The sequence below is a fragment of the Culicoides brevitarsis genome, chromosome 1 (assembly GCF_036172545.1).
Source record: "Culicoides brevitarsis isolate CSIRO-B50_1 chromosome 1, AGI_CSIRO_Cbre_v1, whole genome shotgun sequence".
NCBI lineage: Eukaryota > Metazoa > Arthropoda > Insecta > Diptera > Ceratopogonidae > Culicoides > Culicoides brevitarsis.
The window spans coordinates 15,449,772-15,462,820 of NC_087085.1; the positions used below are offsets into that span (position 1 = coordinate 15,449,772).

The following is a 13,049-nucleotide window of genomic DNA, read 5'->3' on the forward strand; positions in this document are numbered from 1 at the left end:
TTAAATGATAAAAATAAAACAATCACTTAATTCTCGTAGTACTTTTTTTTCAATTGTTTGCGAAAATAATCGTGAAACGTTTGCGAAATTCCCACACATAACAAAAAAAAATTTGCTTTTAACCAAAATCATTAGAGAAACATGTTTTTTTTCTTCTCAATTCAAATTTAACATTATCAACGCTCGTTCTTTTAAATTTCAAAACTGAAGATTTTTAAAGCTTGTTAAATTACAATAATAATGATCAAAGTTGAGTCTTAACAAAGACAAAAAAAATATTTTAGCACTTAAAATTATTGTTATTATTTATTATGCTAATTTTTTTTCAATTTTCAGTTTTTTGATTATTATTATTATTAAAATTAAAATTCATATTCTTCAAAGGCATGTAAAAGTTCAAAAAATTATTATAACATGAAACGTTAAAAATAAAATGCATATTTTATTTGCTTGGCAGTAGTGAATGTTGTTTTATTATTTATTTTATTCTTTTAAATAAAAATAATAATAATATAATGAAAAACCGAGCGAGAGAGAGGAAAAGAGCGAGATAAATAACTGTTGTTCTATGTTTTGTGGTAAGAGACACGTTAGAAACTTTAAGTATTTACGTTTAGAAAATAAAGCAATGCACATATCGTTAAAAGTTACACAGAAATGTAATAATAAATATTGTACATATTTTTATTTATGTTTTATTTTAATTTTAACTTTTTTCTCTTCTCGTATTCTTGTTCGAATGAAACATAAACAGCTTTTAGTACTACTACAACAACAATATTAATAAAATATAATGAATGCATCTCAATGATGATGATTTTTATGTGGAATTTTCGTATTGTGTTTATTAATAGAAACATAGAAAAGTAGAAAGAAGAGAGTATTGTGTAAATTTTTAGTTAAAAAAAATGTTTAATTTAACCTAGAAATAGTAATAGTCCGTATCATAATGAATTTTAAAATAAGAAATGTTGGCAAATGTTGTCTGGTTTGCTTCAAAAAGACGAGATATCATTAAAAATTACGTTACCGGTATTTTGCAGTGATGTAAAATAATGAAAAGGTTAATGAAATTATTTGAAAAAAAAAGCCGCTGATAACAAAAATCATTAACAAAAACAGATAACGATCAAAAATTGTACATTATATAATTTTTTTGTACAAATTTTGTGTGTACTATTAATAAAAAGCTGATTCAATAACGCATTTTTTCGGTTCTTTGTATGTGTCCCATATTGTCTAGTGGTTAGGATATCCGGCTTTCACCCGGAAGGCCCGGGTTCGATTCCCGGTATGGGAAATTTTTTTGAACCCTTTGAAATTTTTCCTGTTTCCATCACTTTTTTGTACAGAAATAAACGATGACGAATCTAATGATGTAATTTTATGTATGAACTGAGGCGTAAATTGCCTTTTAAACAATTTAAAACTCTTTGAATTAATTAACAACTTTTACAAAAACGGGTCTCTATAGATTTTACTTAATTAATAATGATCATTAAAAGCACAAAAACGGCAAAAGGACATTAAATGAACAAATGTCATGATCATTTACTATAATAATTCCCATTCCACGAGGACTTTACGCGAAAATAGAAGGAATCATTATATTTTTAGTATTAAGGCGTGGAAGTTATTCAAGATTGTAACTCATTATCATCATTAACGCAAAATTCGCGTTGCCTTAATTGAATGAAAATCACACGATTTTTCACGATTCAGAAATAAGGAAGTGCCCACGTAGGAAAATTGTTGGTAAAATCGCAAAAATACCACAAAAGGAACGTTTTTTTCAAGGACAATCTTGATAGTGGTAGTAAAATTTTTTATTGTTGCCATTTTTAGTGCTATCTAACACGCACGTGTCTTGCAGGGCCTCTTCCTGATATAAGTTTTATTGCGAATCGTTGTACATTTTAGCGATTATTGATTAAAATTTTCTTTGGTGTCCTACTTTTTTTATATCAAAACTGCTAATTTTTACTTTTTTTTCAGTAAAACACAAGTTTTATGCTGCAACGGTAGTTACCCATGTGATTTACGCCAATTTGGGATGGGTCCGATGTAATTTTCGGAAAACGCCTAATTTATGGTCAGCCAATATTTAATTGATAATTCTTGCTTATGCGCATGGGGCAATGTAAAAATGTGTTAAAAATGATCAATTAAGCATGTCTGGCTGATTGTTTGTGTGCGTTGAATGATCACGAAAGCACGCATCAACGATATTGTTCGGTTTTTGTTATGTTTTGTTGTAATTTTTGAATTTTTACGACCAAAATGTCAAAATAAACAAAACGCTGAACAAGTCGTGGCATTTATAGGTGAACGAACGTGTGTTTTTTTTCTACAGAAAAGGAATAATGAGTTCACTGTGTCGACCCACACATGCATGTAAAAATAAAATAAATGGACTGTCTTCCCAAAATTAGCTTAAAATAACTATTAAAATTCTAATTAAAGTGATTTTTTCGGGCAATCACGTGAATAAATTTGGCTCGAATGACGAATCGGAGGAAAAAAGTGTGTAAGGTTCATTTTATTTAGACAATGATCGGTCATAAAAACAAAACACAAATCAATATTCATAATAAATAATTTGTTGATGGAGATGTGTAACATGTACGTAGGCCGATCCCCGATTGTTATACTTTTAATGATAATAAAAGTCTTAATGGAAACAAAAACCACACGTTCTATCGGTTTTTCGTACATGGACAGTATGTGGTTAAAATTATGTGGCAGATGCCCTTAACCATAAGCTATTTTAATGGATTAACATTTCAATTTTATTGCCATAATGTGCGATGTACAAATCGGCTAATCCGCTCGTAACCTACCTCATTGTTATCGGAATTGGGAGTATTTTGTTACAAATTGGAAATTGATGTGATGCAGGAATTTGTAAAGCTTCTGAATTTGGAAATTCTTCAAGAGTGCCAACAAAAAATTACCAAGAAGTGATAAGCAAACAAAATCGTAAAATGATCTGTTTGAAGAGTTGTCGGTCGTTGCCGCCACTTTTTGTAAATATTTTAGAAGAAGAATAAGAAAAAGAAGCAACAACAACAACAAATTTCTTTCTGTGTTTTTTTTTCAAGGCTTCAAAAAAAATTGACTTAAATTTTAATGTTTTAAGTTAAGAAAAAATTTAAGTGACTTAAGATTAAGTTAAATTTAAAATTTTAATCCAAGTTACTTGGACCAAGTAAGAAAACTTTAATTGGCAAAATAAAAAAAAAATAAAAAAAATTGCCAAATTATTTATTTTAAAATCAAAATTAAAAAACTTAATTTGTAATTTATAATTTAAAAAAAATTAATAAAATTGTTTAGTAAAAAATTAATAAGTTTTATTAAAATTAATTTTTTAAAATTTAAATTAATAAAATAAATTTAAAATTAATTTAAATTGAAAAATTAAATTTAAAAAATTTTAAATTTTAATAAAAATTTTATTTTATTTTTAAAAAATTTAAAATTATTTAAAATTTTAATTTATTTTTAAAAAAATAATTTTTTTTTTAAATTAGGTTTTTTAAAATTTTGACTTAAGCTTAAGTTTAAAGTCAATTTTTTCCCACTTTCGACTTAAAATTTTTTCCAGCCCTGTTTTGTTCCTCGTCCAGACCAATTTCATGCACTTTTGGTACAAAAACATTTTTTTTCTTGTTTTTTCTCTTCTTTTACGTTGTTTGACATTCATCAGCAAATATTTACCTTTCTCTGCTCCGCTACGTCCTGCAAGAATTTAAATTAAGATAACAGGTTGTTGTTGCGGTAAGAAGAACGCTTTATTACTTAACGCCTCATCTTGAGCATCTCAGCGTCGTCATTGTCGTTTCGTTTATTTATTTGTATCACACAATCATACATTATGCGGCACTTAATGAGACATTAACTTTTCTTTTTCTACCTCAGCTATCATTTTATTGTCTCTTCAGCAATTATTATCACATTAAATACAAAGCAACATCTTTTTTTTTTCCTCCAACAAAGTGTGCGCTGTTTATTTTTTTTTCTTCTTTGTAACTTTATGAGATCAGCAAATAATAAAAATACTGGTTTCATAACAATTAATGTGCTCACAAGCTAGAGGAAGCGATAAAAAGTGCATTTCTTATCGTTTAATGACATTTTGTTGCATAAAAAGAAAATATTCTCGGTGTCAACGACTTTTGAGAATTTGCACAATAATATTTCAGCAAATGACATTTCTCACGCCTAATCATTTCCAATTAAGCACCTTACTTGTCAGAATGCGGTCAACAATAAAATTAACAGTAAAATAATTTTATTTGAAACAGCGTGACATCAACAACCTGCGAAAAAATAATCAAGTTGTTGACGGACAATCTAATAATAAAAATTCAAAAAAATGTTTGAAAAATTAATTAAACAGCAGAAAAAAATAAGTTTACACCTGTGCCAAAGCTAAAAAAAAAGGTATAACGAAACACATGTGAATGGCCAATCAATCGATTAATCCGTGTCATGTAATAAAAAAATTGTTGTTTATTAACCTGTTTCGATGTGTCAAAATAGTTGTGAGGTTGTGTTCTATAGTCGATGGTGTAAAATTAATGTAATCTGTCACTCGAATGTCTCGAGTCTTTTCGGAAGTCTTCCAAAAAAGATAAATAAAGGGAAACAATGAAAGACCATTGTCCTTGATGCACTTTTGTATGGCATGAGAAAATATCTCAACCAAATATTTGCTCAACTGTGTTCTCAAGGAAATGCTCAATGTTTATTTTTACATCACATGCATCATGAAAACTAATAATATTGTGCCGTATGGGAGATTTGAAAGAGATGCAAACGGCAGAGATGTAAAAATTTTGGCTTTTTATGTAGAAATTTTTAACAAAAGCTTGTCTTGAGTTTCAACAAAAAATTAAAAATTGATTTAAAATTATTTTTTTTTAAATTTTAACTTTTTTATTTTTTTACTTTATCAAAAAATTTGAAATGTGAGTTAAAAATATTTTTTTTTTTCAAAAAAAAAAGCAAATCAAATTTTTTATCAAATATTTTTTAATTTTTTTATTATTAATTTTTTCTTCTTAATTATTTTTTTTTTTTTAAATAAATATTAATAAATTTTACTTCTTCTATTTGTATATTTGTACAGAAAATTTGCAATTTGCAAAAAAATATTTTTTGATCTTTCTTTAATGAAATCAGTTTCTTTTGTTATTTTTTTTAACTGAAAACTTCTTATTGGCATTAAAAAATTTAAATTCAATAAAAAAATTATTTTTTAACCAAAATTTGTAAAAACGAGCTTAATTTAATCTAAAAATTTTTAATAAAAAAATATTTTTTGATATTTTTTAAACAAAAATAAACAATTTTTACATGTTTTGCCAATTTCATCACTTTTAAGCCACATCTCTGCCACACAAAAAGAGTAAGAGAGTAAAAAACCGGCGACTCAAAGACCGGCCAAACATTTTACATAAGCAAATAAATTATTATTAAAGATTGCAAACATTGTTTGTTTGTTATTATAACTATTTTCTCTTTCCTCCGTTGAATTAAAATATCTTAATGTTGCAATTTTTTCATGCCGCCACAAACACTTGAACTATGCAACCTTGAAATACCTCGAGGATCAAGTCATCACTTAATAATATCTCAGCGGTAATTGGCTTCATACCTGCAAATAAACGAAAAAAAAAAGAAAATGATTAGTAAAGTCACATTTATCATCGTAACAAAACAAAAGGCGAGCATGTAACGTAAGGTGACATCATGACGAGTGTTAATGTCAAACAGTTGAAAGAAAGATCAACATATAATCATCATTCTTTAAAAAAAAAAATTTTTTTAGGGTGTACCTGATGAAACCTTATTATCTGTCAAATATTTGTACATTTATTCTGATTTTACTGCCACAGCATAGTTTTATGTCTAGACATAAAAATAAAAGTAATTATTCCGTGTGATGATGTGTGCATTCAAGGTTCGAAAAAAGATTCTAAAGTGTTCGGATGGAAGACGATCGAGATCGTGCCGAAAGAGAAAAAATAACTCTTTACACAAAAACAAAAAATACGGTGAAAAAAATTAAAATAATAATTTTTTCTTGTGTTCTTGTACAAAAAGGTACGGTACACGCCCTTCAATGAACGCCCTCTTAATGAGTGTTGTATTTTTAGGTGATCATGCCGCTTAAATAAACGTTCCATCTTCTTTTCAAAAAAACATTAAGAAAAAAATTAAACCGATTATAAATTTTTTTATCATCATTATCTTATTATAGATTTTTTTTTCACTTTCATCAATATCATCAGAGTTGAGTGAACCTTCATAAATCAAATTACATGACTTTTCAATTTAATGTAAATAAACGCATTTCTGTTCTTTAACTTAGCTTTTAAAGAACAATCGCGTTCCGTTAGTGCAATTATAGTCAAAATTTGATTAAATTTATGCGGCACTTGAGTCTCGAGCAAGGTAAGACCAAAATTTATGTTCTGTTCTGGTCCAAAGACTTCCGACACGGCAATTATCTGTGATTCGTAAAAAAAAAACAAAATTTTTGTGTGTCAATAAATAAAATGTGAAATATATGTACCTTGAACTTAGTTTGACACAAAGTGAACATATGTCTGTGATGTCTGAATAATAATTGCATCATGCTTCAATTGAGCAGTAATTTACTTTTGATATTTATTTTTCATGATCCGCACTATTTTATATTTGTTCGAAGGGACGCATCGAAGCACTTTTCATAATTTTTGTTAAACTTTCTATCTATATAAATAGTGAGTATATTTCTATTTCCTGGTTACACGATACTCGAAACTTAAATAAACATAATTGTTGTAATGTTTCTGATAATCTCTCCGATGTTACATGTTACCCACAGCGAAACAATATAACTTTTAGCATATTAATGGTAAAACTTGTAATGCCTTATTAAATACTTAGCATGTGTATCTCGATGTCATTTGTCATCTACTCATGCGGCATGTCTCTCTCGTGAAATTATTGTCACATATGTTTAATACACGATCTATCTATAATTTTATTGAATTTTTACGCAGTAATAATAATAATTTTTGAAAAATTTTTAACTCAAGGGGACACAAAAATCACTCTAAAAATACTAAATTTAGGTCCTGTGGTTTGAAAAGAGATGAAATTAACAACTAAAAGGATAAATCTTATTCTTTAAGTGTTTGATCTCTGAGAGGATTAATCTTCTCTAAACACCTAAAGGGGTTAAAATAATTCCTTAAGTTGTTAATCTAACATCTTAAGGAATTAGTTTAATCCCTGAGAGAATAAATCTACTCTTCTCTGAAGTAGACCATTTACAGCCCTAAGCAATTAATCCCTTCAGGAGTTTGCTTTGACCCTTAAAATGTTATAAAAGCCATTAAGGTGTTATATTAATCCCTTTTGATCGTTTTTTAGCATCAAGGGATCAAAAATAACTCTTTAAGGTTGAAATTATAATTACTTTTGTTACTTTTTAGACCATGAAGAGTTATTTCAATCCATTGTTGCTAAAAAGAAAGATCAAAAGGGATTAAATTTACATCTCAAGGGGTTAAAATAACCTCAAGGGTCAAAGTAGATTCCTAAAAGGATTGATTTTTTAGGGTTGTAGATGATCTACTTTAGAGAAGAGTAGATTTATTCTCTCAGGGATTAAAATAATTCCTTAAGGTGTTAGATTGTCCACTTAAGGAATTATTTTAACCCCTGGATAAGATGGGGGATGACAAAATAGGTGATGATTTAAAAAAAACAAAATGGAACCTGAATTAAACGTAGATGAAATTTTAGAATTTAATGTTGAAGTCACAGATTTTCTTGTCTTTTTATGTACCTTAATTTTAAATCTTAATATTTAATTATGATCTTTACCTATTATTGAGAAATAGAAAAAAATACGTCTTGATTTGTCTGTAGTTTCTCTCAAAGTGAGGAACTCTCGCTCAAATTGTGACTTTTTAACATTATTAAAATTCTTTAAATGCTACTAGGGAAAATTTAAATTTTTAAGCGGATATTTCTTGTTCAACCTCTTTAGGTGTTAAATTAACCCCTTTTCTCTCCATAGGCTGCTCTAATTCTCCTAGTATCTCGCATGAATTAATTATAATATCTCGTTGAAAACTGACTTCATTAATAAACATAAGTTTGGAACCACACACATGAGATACTGCGGCTCTCGGTAGCGCGACTCATGCGTAATTTACATAAACGGTCGTTATTAAAGTGGCAATTATTTATGCAAAAGCACCCATTCGTTCATTAAATTTTTATGTTGTATTTATGGCACGATAAAGATAGAAGATACGGCTATTATCAACACTCACATCATCATTGCCGGGGACGCGAGATAGAGTAAGCGAGAGACTAAAAAACTTAAACTATGTAATTTATCGTCTTAATTATATTAATTATTTTCATGAACGTTGTAACGCTGAGTGTGACGCTGACATGAAAAAAAAAATTAAAAATTTTGTCGTTGGATTAAGAGTTTATTACACCCAATCGGACCATATGTTCGCCCAGTTGAAATTCATATCGAATTACACATTTTTCCGGAGTATTTTCGAATCAGCGCATATTACAAAGCAATAAATATTATATTATTGACTGTCACTAAAAATACTTAAAAATGCACAAAAGGTATCGATATCAAATAAAAAGTAATCAAAGTGTGTTTTATGAGGTGTCGACTGCAACTTTTGTAAATTTTTATGCACCTCCAGCGCAATATTCGATTACATCAAAGACAAAAAAAAAGATGGAGTAGGTGAAAATGTTTGACAAGTGTTGGCGTGAAAGTCCATTAAAGTTTTTTTTTCACGACAAAGATGAACCGCAGAACACGGAAATAGATCAAAACTTTATGTAATTTCCCCTAAAAATACGTATCAAAATACAAACGAAGGCCGTTTAATTACTTCATACGCATTTTTGTGGGCATTAACCGCACAGAGCACACGCTTTTTGGTCAGTTAGTCAGTTGGTGGTGTCCGTTTTCAGGGTGTGTAGTACTTGTTTGCCCTTTAATGCAAGAATAACAATAACAAATATTTTTATTATTACAGAAGGAAATTTTTTTTCTCCCTTGTCAGCCATGAAAATAGGGAAGGTCAGCCAATTTTCATTTGTAAAGCGGCTTAACTTGACCGATCGATTTTTTTCGTAAATAAAAAAATAATTCCAAGAATTTAGTTAACGGATAAGATGTTAACTTGTCAAGGTTTGTTCAAAAAAAAAAATAGAAGGAGTTGAATTTATTCATAAAGAGGGCAATAAACTTCGAACAATTCAAATTTAAATGATGATGATTAACAAATTCGCAATTTTTTTCGAGTACTTGAAAAAAAATTGACCTTTCATTTCAACGATCAACTACTGATATGACCAAATTAATTACCTTTGACAGCGTGATACGAACATTTATTTATTCATTATGATTATTTTTAGGAACTAGACGCGATTTAATCATAATTCTTTAAAAATAGAGGAATCACGGAATTAAAAAGAGATAAGGAATAAATGTTTTGAAATGATTCGACATTGAATATGATTTCAAATGTAAAATAAACATTTTACAAGCGGAAAATTACGTCATTCCGTCGGAAAGTGTTTAACTGCTATTTTACTTGTTAAAACAGCATGTTCCCTCCAAAAATGTTAAATTTAATCAAAGCATCTGCATTTAAAGACTCCGAACACGAGTAATAGAAAAAATAATAAAATAACATAATAAACTTCAAAAATCGTGTTTTTTATGGATTTTTGTGTACTTTTCGAGTCTAAGACTTTTATTTGAAGGCGCATATGTGAAAAAAATTGTAAATAGTGAAACTAAAAATTTAATAGTTAACATTCAAATGAGATCACTTTTTTTCTTGCTTTCCAATTTTTTTTATTAAATATTTATTTGGAGCTATTGAGAACAAAATTCGATCATTCATTCATTTACTGAGTCATTCATAAAAAAAATATTTCTATTCAAAAAAAATTAAAGTCTCAGAAAAAATTCGCTGGCAATGAGTCAAGTGTTGTTCAAATACGAGAGAAAAAAAACGTTCCAATTAATATTTAAAACTAAAAAAAATTCCAATTGTACAAACAAACAAACAAACGTTAATTTACATGTGACGCGCTTCTCATAGTCAACAATTTACACGAAATACTTCTTTTTATGTATTTATAAAAAAATATTCATGGAATAAAATAACAAACAATAAATTAAAAATGTGATTGTATTGTTTGTTCGAAATGTTCAGAGCTCGATTACGTTTAAAAGGGCGTAGTGTCCAACAACTCCGTTTCTATGAAATGCACAATTGATGACGTTTCGTTATGGTATCTTGGTGCAAGTGTACTGAGTAATTTTTATGGGAAAAGTCGTTAAATTTTAATTGAAAAATTAATAAAATTAACGATCAAATTTGTTGTAGTTGGAGTTTTTTTTTGATAGACAATTTAATTAAAAACTTCAGTTTTCTAGATCTATTTGATATTAGATATTAGGCATAAAAAGGTCAATGTTTTAAAAAATATTTTTTTTAGCTTATGAAACACATTTAAACAAGTGCAATATTTTTTAGAAATATTTCTTTTCATTTTTAATTTAAAATATTAGAAGAAAATAATAAATATTGATAAATTTTAGTAAATATTATTGACTTTTCATTATTTTATTTTTTAAAAATATTTTAAAATAAAAAATAGAAAATTTTAGAGTTTTTGATCACTTTAAAAAAAATAAAATTAATAATTTTCGAAAAATTGAAAAACGTGCCTTTAAAAATTTGTTAAAGTTATGAAAAATTTAACTCTTTATGTCAACTTTTTTGCTAAAAAAAAAACAATTTTAAATTAATTTTTGTAATTCAAAGTCAGTTTTTGTAATTTTATTCAAAGTCAGTTTTCGTAATTTTATTTAGATATTTTCAGATTTTTTTTTATTAATTTATTTTTTTTAATTTAATTTTATTTAATTTTTTTTAAAAGAAAATTTTTACGAACTTTTTTAAAATTTTTAAAAAAATTCATAAAAAAATTTTATATTTAAAATTTATGTTCTTTTTAATTTTTTTTTTTTATTTTTAAATTTTTATTTATTTATTTTTTATTTTTGAGAATTCATTTTTTTAAGTATTTAAAAAAAATTAATTTAATTTAATTTTATATTTTTAATATTTTCTTTAAAATGAAGAAAAAACTTTCCATGAATAAAAATTCCTTATAAATTCAAGAAGTAGGACACAACCATCAATAAAAAACTTATTTTTCTCTAAGCTGAAGCATTTATTTTATTTATTAATTTCAATTATTTATTTAGCACACCATCATAAAGTCGCGAGAGCATTAAAAAACATGCAACACAGTTTACTGCATGTCACTCGGTCGTTATATTAATGCCATTTTAGAACTTTATCGGGCAATTTGCAGCGTGCACGGCGCTGTGCAAACACTTAATTCGTGCCATTATCGTTAGTTTTGCATTGCAATTCAATTAAAGCAGCAAGGAATGCCATAAAATGCACCATTCAGGATGATTTTCAAATGAAAAAGTGTCCGATATTGAATAAACTAGAAACGAAGAAATGTTTCAGCAAAGTTTAAAATCAATAAAATAAATAAATTAGTTAATTTGTCGAACAATCCTAAATTTAGATGGCATTCAAGCGTCAGATAAAAACATGCATTTATCAATAAATAACTAGAATTATGCAAATTTAAAAGCTATTTTACATAAATTCTACTGGTAGTGCGCTTGTTCATGTCTTGATATTGAAAAAAAAACTAAACTATAAAAGACAAGATAGACATTAAATTAAAATAAATTACAAAACAAACAGAAATCAGTAAATATTTATCGATATCAAGTTTTTCGTTGAAGTTTCACGATTGAATTAATTGACTGCATAACTGTGAGTCATAATTTGCGATTAAATTTTGCAACTTATTTTGTGAGAATATCCATCAAGATCAGGGAGTTCGAGTACGCACTTTTAGCTACAGTTGCAAATCGGTCCAACGTCAAGTCATGAATGCCGGATGCACTGAAGCCAATTTTTAATCGGTCAACATTCAGGACAACAAGTAAGTTTTTGGCATCCCGTGCCTTCAAATTGTACCATTCAATGTCGTACAAGCTAAATCGGATGTTCGAGAGTTTCGTGACAATCTTCTCATTGACATAGCAAAGCAAATAAAAGAGCAAACTAGCAACTGTGATGCCAATTCCAAGTAAGTATTGCTTCTTTAAGACCAAGAAAACCATTCCGCAAGCGATAAAAGCGCCAAATGCTGCCATTTCAGAAAGTAAGAAGAATCCCTTGAACACGGCACTGAATGATTTCATGGCATCTTTCAAAGTTGAGGTCATGTCAACGATGATTTTGATCCAAAAAAGTAAGTCAAAATCTTCTTGAATCTTATTTTCACGACGAGCCTTAACGTAATCCTTTATCTCTTGGTTCAACATGTCAGTTATATCACTAATGATGTCCAAATACGCAAACACATGAAAAATCACCGCAAAAAGTATGGAATTTAACAAAGCTCCTCCAATTGAAATCTGCAAGCTACAAAGTGTTTGTGCCCCGATCGTGAAGTAATAAGCAGTTGGTGTCGTTTGATTCTTGAAAAACATGAAGCTAAATGGCACGGGTAAGCTATATTTTGGTATAATAGAATCTGGTAGCAAATGAAAGATGAAAGCCGTTACAGGAACCATCAGGATCGTGTCCAAGTAGAAAACTAAGATGATCCAACGAATCAATTTCCGTGCCCTCTCATGTGCGATCAAGATGTGTTTCCGTGCGATTTCGCGAAATTTTTCGTGAAACATTTTCTCAATGTCGTACATTTCGTGACAAAATTTGAAAATGTTTTCGGTATCGCGAGGTTTGAACTTCAACACGATGACACTGAAGACGAAGTTTGCATACATGATGCCAACGATCAGTTCCAAGATGAAAACTAAGAGATCGTGCCCGAAAAATGCCGAGGAAAAGAAGAAAACTTCGAGGATGAGACCGGTGAACAGGAAA

At 28.2% G+C, this 13,049-nt stretch overlaps 1 protein-coding gene and 1 non-coding gene across 3 annotated transcripts in view; one reads left to right on the forward strand and one right to left on the reverse strand.

Moving 5' to 3' along the window:
* LOC134838020 (neurotrimin-like) overlaps positions 1-13,049 on the reverse strand; it is a 55,445-nt gene that overhangs the window by 24,700 nt on the left and 17,696 nt on the right. The window lies entirely within an intron of this gene.
* Trnae-uuc (transfer RNA glutamic acid (anticodon UUC)) lies at positions 1,229-1,300 on the forward strand. Its single transcript has one exon. It is a non-coding gene; the product is annotated as a tRNA-Glu (tRNA).